This window comes from Gossypium arboreum, chromosome 5 (assembly GCF_025698485.1).
Source record: "Gossypium arboreum isolate Shixiya-1 chromosome 5, ASM2569848v2, whole genome shotgun sequence".
Lineage (NCBI taxonomy): Eukaryota > Viridiplantae > Streptophyta > Magnoliopsida > Malvales > Malvaceae > Gossypium > Gossypium arboreum.
In genome coordinates, this window is record NC_069074.1 from 66,251,985 (window position 1) to 66,258,038 (window position 6,054).

Here is a 6,054-nt window from a genome sequence, read left to right on the forward strand (position 1 = left end):
CAAGAGCATTCGTACTAGTGATGTATCAAGGCTAGGCCCCAAGAGCAATCATACTAGTGACGTGTATTCGCCTTCGTGCCTAGTAGGCTTCGTGCGGTAATTTGAGCAAAGTTTAAGTGTTCATTTCTATACAATTCAAACTTAAATGAGATGATATGTTTAAAAGTGTACATATATGATGTTTTATAGACTTGGTTAAGTCCTTTCAATGGGTAATAACGAATGAATATGGGCACTACGTGTGCGAATGATTGAGGCACTATGTGTGCGAGATCGAATCGAGGCACTATGTGTGCGAGATCGATGTCGAGGCACTATGTGTGCGAGATCGAATGTCGAGGCACTATGTGTGCGAGATCGAGAATTGAGGCCTTGTGTGTGCAAGTTTTCAACGAGCACTAAGTGTGTGAAATGAGACTCATGTAAGACCTAAATGGGACGAAGGCATTGATTTGAGATAATGTGTAAGACCATGCAGGACATGGCATCGGCTCGAGATGTGAGAATATGTAAGACCATATCTAGGATATGGCATTGTAAGAGCTATATGTGCTTGAATTAGTTGAGCCCTTACAAGTAAGTATTCGCTCGATTGATAAACGAGCACCGCCTTTGGCTAAATTGATCTTTGTGTATGAACATAAGGGTTGGTAATGTGAAGTAAGTTCTTGAGTGAATAGAGCTTAAATTATGATTTGATTAGATCTGTTTTAAGCAAATCGAAATCACGCTCTTGGTGTGTGGCTATTGAGCCGAAATTGTAAATATGATGAGTGTCTTGTGTTTGAGCTTAGGTCATGAGAATGTAATAAGAATGTGTATTGATTTGTTGATATATGTGCTAAGTTACTAAATCCGGGCTAATTCCCAAAGGCAATTGTGCGAATAACTATAACCGGGCTATGTCCCGAGGACAATCGAGCGAGTCGCTATATCCGGTTAAATCCCGAAGGTACGTGATTGAAATGAGCAATCTTGCTGTAAAATTTCAGTTAATACGCTTGCAAAAATTCCAGCAATGAGGTATGTTCAGTATGTCTGAATGAATTAAATGTTCAGGTGTGTGGAAGTTGAATATTGAGATCTGACGGAGTTATAAAGGATATTTATTGGGATGTTTGAGTATATGTGTATTTTCGGCAAAGTTTGACTTATACATGGATGAAAATGTGGGTTACAAATATGTGGGTTGATGATGTGAATTATACATGTTAGTATGTGCTTGATATGTGTTTGAAACATAATTGTGAATTAAATTAAGTGATTATTGCTTATGAAATCAAGGAAATGAGATATATGTGCATACTTGTAGAAATGTTTATGTATTTGTTTTGAGATAAGAAAATGATTTTATAGATCGATGTGAAATCAATAATGAATTACAATTGCTATCGATGAGCTAATGTTTATATGAATATAATTCAATAAGAGGACGTTATTCTAAACTATGCATCGGTAGAAATTTTCAGGGACGAAAATTTCTTAAGTGGGGGAGAGTTGTGACAGCCCTAAAGTGACCCTAGTCGGAATTCAGTTTCGGGACCGCTAAACCGAGTCACCAAATTATTTGGATGTGATATTTATGGTCTAAAATATGTGAATATGAATGTGCGAAAATCTTAAGCTTCGATTTAGTAAATTGCATGTGAATTTAGTCAAAAGGACTTGTGTGACACTTTTGAAATGTGATAGGCTAATCTACAAGGATCTAATAGTGCATGTAAACAAAAAGGAGGACTTGCATGTCAAATTCCCCCTTTTTAATTGCTAGTGGCTGGCCATGACAAAGGATGATGGGCAAAACATGTCATAGACATGTTTTGTTGGTGCATCATGGGTGGAAAAATAAATTAAAGAGCATGGGCAAAGAAAGAAAAAAATGGTCTCATCCATGCTCCCCCTCCCTTGCCGTGAATGGAAGAAAGAAAACAAAGAAGAAAAAAAATGTTCATCCTTTGATTCATCTTTTGGCGAAAATTTGAAGGAAAAAGGGAAGAAGGGAGTGAAGCATTCGGCTATCCTAGGTCACTATTAAGGTAAGTTTGATGTTTTGCCATGAGATTCATGTATATTTTAGTAGTTAGCTTGAGTTCTAACTAGCCATGGTTCCAATCCTTACTATGTCATGGAGATGATATTCGGCTAAGGTAAGATTGTGTTGATATCATTTGCATGCTAAAAGTGAAGCTTTGTAATGGTGCATGTGATGGTGTATTGATGATGAATGTGTTATGGAAAGAAATCGGTCTTCCTAAGAATATATTTGTGAATGTTTATATTAGTAATAGCCGAAATTAAAGAGGTTTGATGTCTTGAACAAATGTTGATTATATGATTCGAAAATGAGATATGTCAATGATGAAGTATAATCGGCCATGGAGGTAGCTCATTTTGGAAGTGTGATTGTGGTATATTTTCTTTGTGATTGATTATAAAAATTTGGCTTAAGTGAGGTAATTGGTAAAAGATGTGTTTATGATGTAATACATATGTTCTCATAAGCTAAGTTATGTATATGTGATATCTTGCATATTGGTTGTTATGGTAAGGTTTGAGATATTGACGTATGAATATGTTTTGTTTGTGGTTCGGCAACTAATGGTTAAGTTGTTAAGTTACATGCTTGAGTAGTAAATATGTTAAGAATGGTTCTAAAATGTATATGGATGCCGTGTGATGGTGTTTGATTGGGAAGTAAATTGTTTGATTTAGCTCAAGAGCCTAGAGGATCAAAGTCGGATAAGGGAAAAGAGGAAGTAAGCGAATAGCCGTGGATATCTAGTCGTCGACCACTTTCGAGGTAAGTTTTAAGCGATAAATCGTTGAGTAAATTCAATCATAATAGGGCATAATGAGTTGATTTGATAAGATATGATGTGGCCATGATATGTCTTAAACCCAAATGGTAAGTTCATAAGTGTTTGGACTTGGAAATTTAAGAGCAAATTGTAATAAATTGCTTGGACAGCAGCAGTAAGGTGATTTTAGAAAATCACTATAAATTGTTGGTGTGGAATTATAGGCTGAATAAAATATGTAATCAAAGCTTAGTTGGTCTAGTTCTTATAAAAGAGACCGTGGAAGCAAAGAAATTTCCTATAAAGAGATATTTAATGTTGTGCGGGACGATTGTCGGAATGACTCAAATCCCCTGTTTTTTTTGGAAAATCATTATAATTCGTACAAAATGGTTATGAGATAATATTTATATGTTTAGACTCCTTAATGAGTCTAGTTTCAAATGGAGTCAAATAGAACACATTATGAATTCTGTACAATGAAAGATTTGATTCAGTAGTGAAGAGTGGTCAGATTAGTCAAACAGTGAAACAGGGAAACTTTAAGAAAAATCTGGTATTGATTGGCCAAACCTAAAATTCTGAAAATTTTATGGGTGGAAGATACATGAGTCTACATTCGGGAAAATTAACGGCAATTGATTTTGAGTTTTGTAGCTCCAGTTATAAACAACTTAGTGACTGTTGGTCAGAAAAACTGCTTGTAGTGAATATGTGATTTTGTTGTAAACTTTGATGGAACTATTTGAGTTGCTTATAAGTCATTGCTGAAATTGATGTACAAGAAAATATGAAATATGTATGATATACATATATGTGTGATAAGGCCGAATGGCCAATGCGATGAATGTGAAAGTGTATGTATATGTGATAAGGCCTAATGGCCGATGTGATGAATGTGAAAGTGGATGTATATGTGATGAGCCCTAATGGCTGATGTGGTGAATGTGAAAGTGTATGTATATGTGATAATATATGTGATGAGGCCTAATGGCCGATGTGGTGAATGTGAAAGTGTATGTATATGTGATGAGGCCTAATGGCCGATGTGATGAATGTGAAAGTGTATGTATATGTGATGAGGCCTAATGGCCGATGTGGTGAATGTGAAAGTGTATGTATATGTGATGAGGCCTAATGGCCGATGTGGTGAATGTGAAAGTGTATGTATATGTGATAAGGCCTAATGGCTAATGTAAAACATATGTGTGATATGCATATGTGGTAAAGCCGAATGGCTAATGTGAATGTTGTAACATGTGATTAAATGTACATGAAACTTGGAATATGTTCCGGTGAGACCCGATGACTACGTGTGGAGATTATGACCGGTAAGACCCGATGACTACGTGTGGAGATTATGTCGGTAAGACTTCTTTTATAAGAATTGCTTATAAAAATACGCAATGCGCAAGGTTAAACAGTATGTACTCCAAGCTTATATGTGAGCTTGATTTAAACTAAACCATAAGGTAGTTATGTGATGTATCGAGAGCAATCTATGAGACTATTCCTATGATTATGATGAGATGTGCATATTTGGATAAAGGGTGGTATGCCGAAGGAAGAGTGAAATAAAAATACGAACAACTATGTTATAACTTGATTGTTATTTGTTGACACTGCTTGAAACTTACTAAGCATTGTAATGCTTACTCCGTGTACTTTGTTTCCTCTGTTTTATAGATCTCATTTGGAAGCTACAGGGCTCGGGGATCGTCAACAACTAGTCACACTATCACTATCCTTTGTTTGGTACTGCTATGTTCGAATATCTTATGGCATGTATAGAATAGACTAGTAGTGAGAGGATATCTTGGTTAATGTATAGGACTACCCTTTGTGTAGGTCATGTACCCTTTGGTTTTGTGTAAATTCGGATAGCCATGCGAAAATGGCTTAGATATACTTTGATCATAGCATTATAATCGTTGTATGTTGTTTGTCAAGAGGTATGGAAATGTTGGTAACGGTTAGCCATGGGAATGGTCATTCATGATCACTTTTGGTATATGTATGACAAACTCTAGTTGATCCATGGAGGATCATGAAATAGGTAAAGTTTACCTTAAAATAGATCTTTGGTAGCAGCAGTGATGTGAATGTGAAAATCACTAAAAATAGTAGAAAGGAATTAAATAGTGAATAAATTATGTAGTCGAACCTTGATGAATCTATTTTCGTAGGAAAGTAACGAAACGATCATATGAACAGTATGTTAAGAGATATTTAAGTTTCCGTGAGACAGGGCCAGAACGGTTTCTGGATTCCCTGTTCCGACTTTGGAAATTCATTGTAAATTAACCAGAGATAATTAGGAGACATGCCATATATATATAGATTCCTCTCGGAAACATAAAAATTACTAAAAAAGAGACAAGAATACTTACCCAATTGATCAAAATAAGCTTGTCTATCTTCAAGCTTTCAAACTAGGGTTTCCATGGCTTCTTGTTTTGGGAAAGATAATAATATGATGATATTTTTATTTTTTTTATAATTTATCATCTTTTATTATTTCACTTTCCAATTTCATCCTTTTCTTTATTTTATTTTCCATGGATGAATCATCATCCTTAACCACTAAGCATTTTTAATGGCCTGTTTTCCATATAAAGACCTCAAATTTTGAATTCCATAGCTATTTAACCCCTTTAACTATTAGAACTCAACTTTTGCACTTTGTGCAATTTAGTCCTTTATCAAATTAAACATGTAATCAATAAAGCTTCCTTAAGAATTTTTTATATGACATTACTATCATAATTTAGACCATAAAATAATATAAAAACAATTTTTTCTTGCAAAATTAGATTTGTGGTCTTGAAACCACTGTTTCGATTTTTACCGAAAATGGGTTGTTACATGAATATCCATGTTCTCGCATATCCAAATCGATGTCGGTCGACCTTTTGGTTTGTGACGCAATGATCTATCAGCTAACAACTTGAATGGAGTGCTTGATATCGGTGGCCACATACGTTCATCTGGATCCGGTGGGAATGTGTTTCTCTACACGTTATACATGTATTCTAGTTTGTACACTTCATTCGCAAAGCTCATGTGATCTAAACATTAATTGCTACATGTTGCAATTGCATGAGAACATGGAAAAAGAAGTGCATCAAATCTCCCACAGTTGTAAGTCCGTTCTCTTAGGTGTACATGGTATGATCCCCCTACAATACCTTGGTCCAATTTGTCAAACTCCATAACCGAAATATGTCTTTGCGTGAGTGACACATTGGATACATAC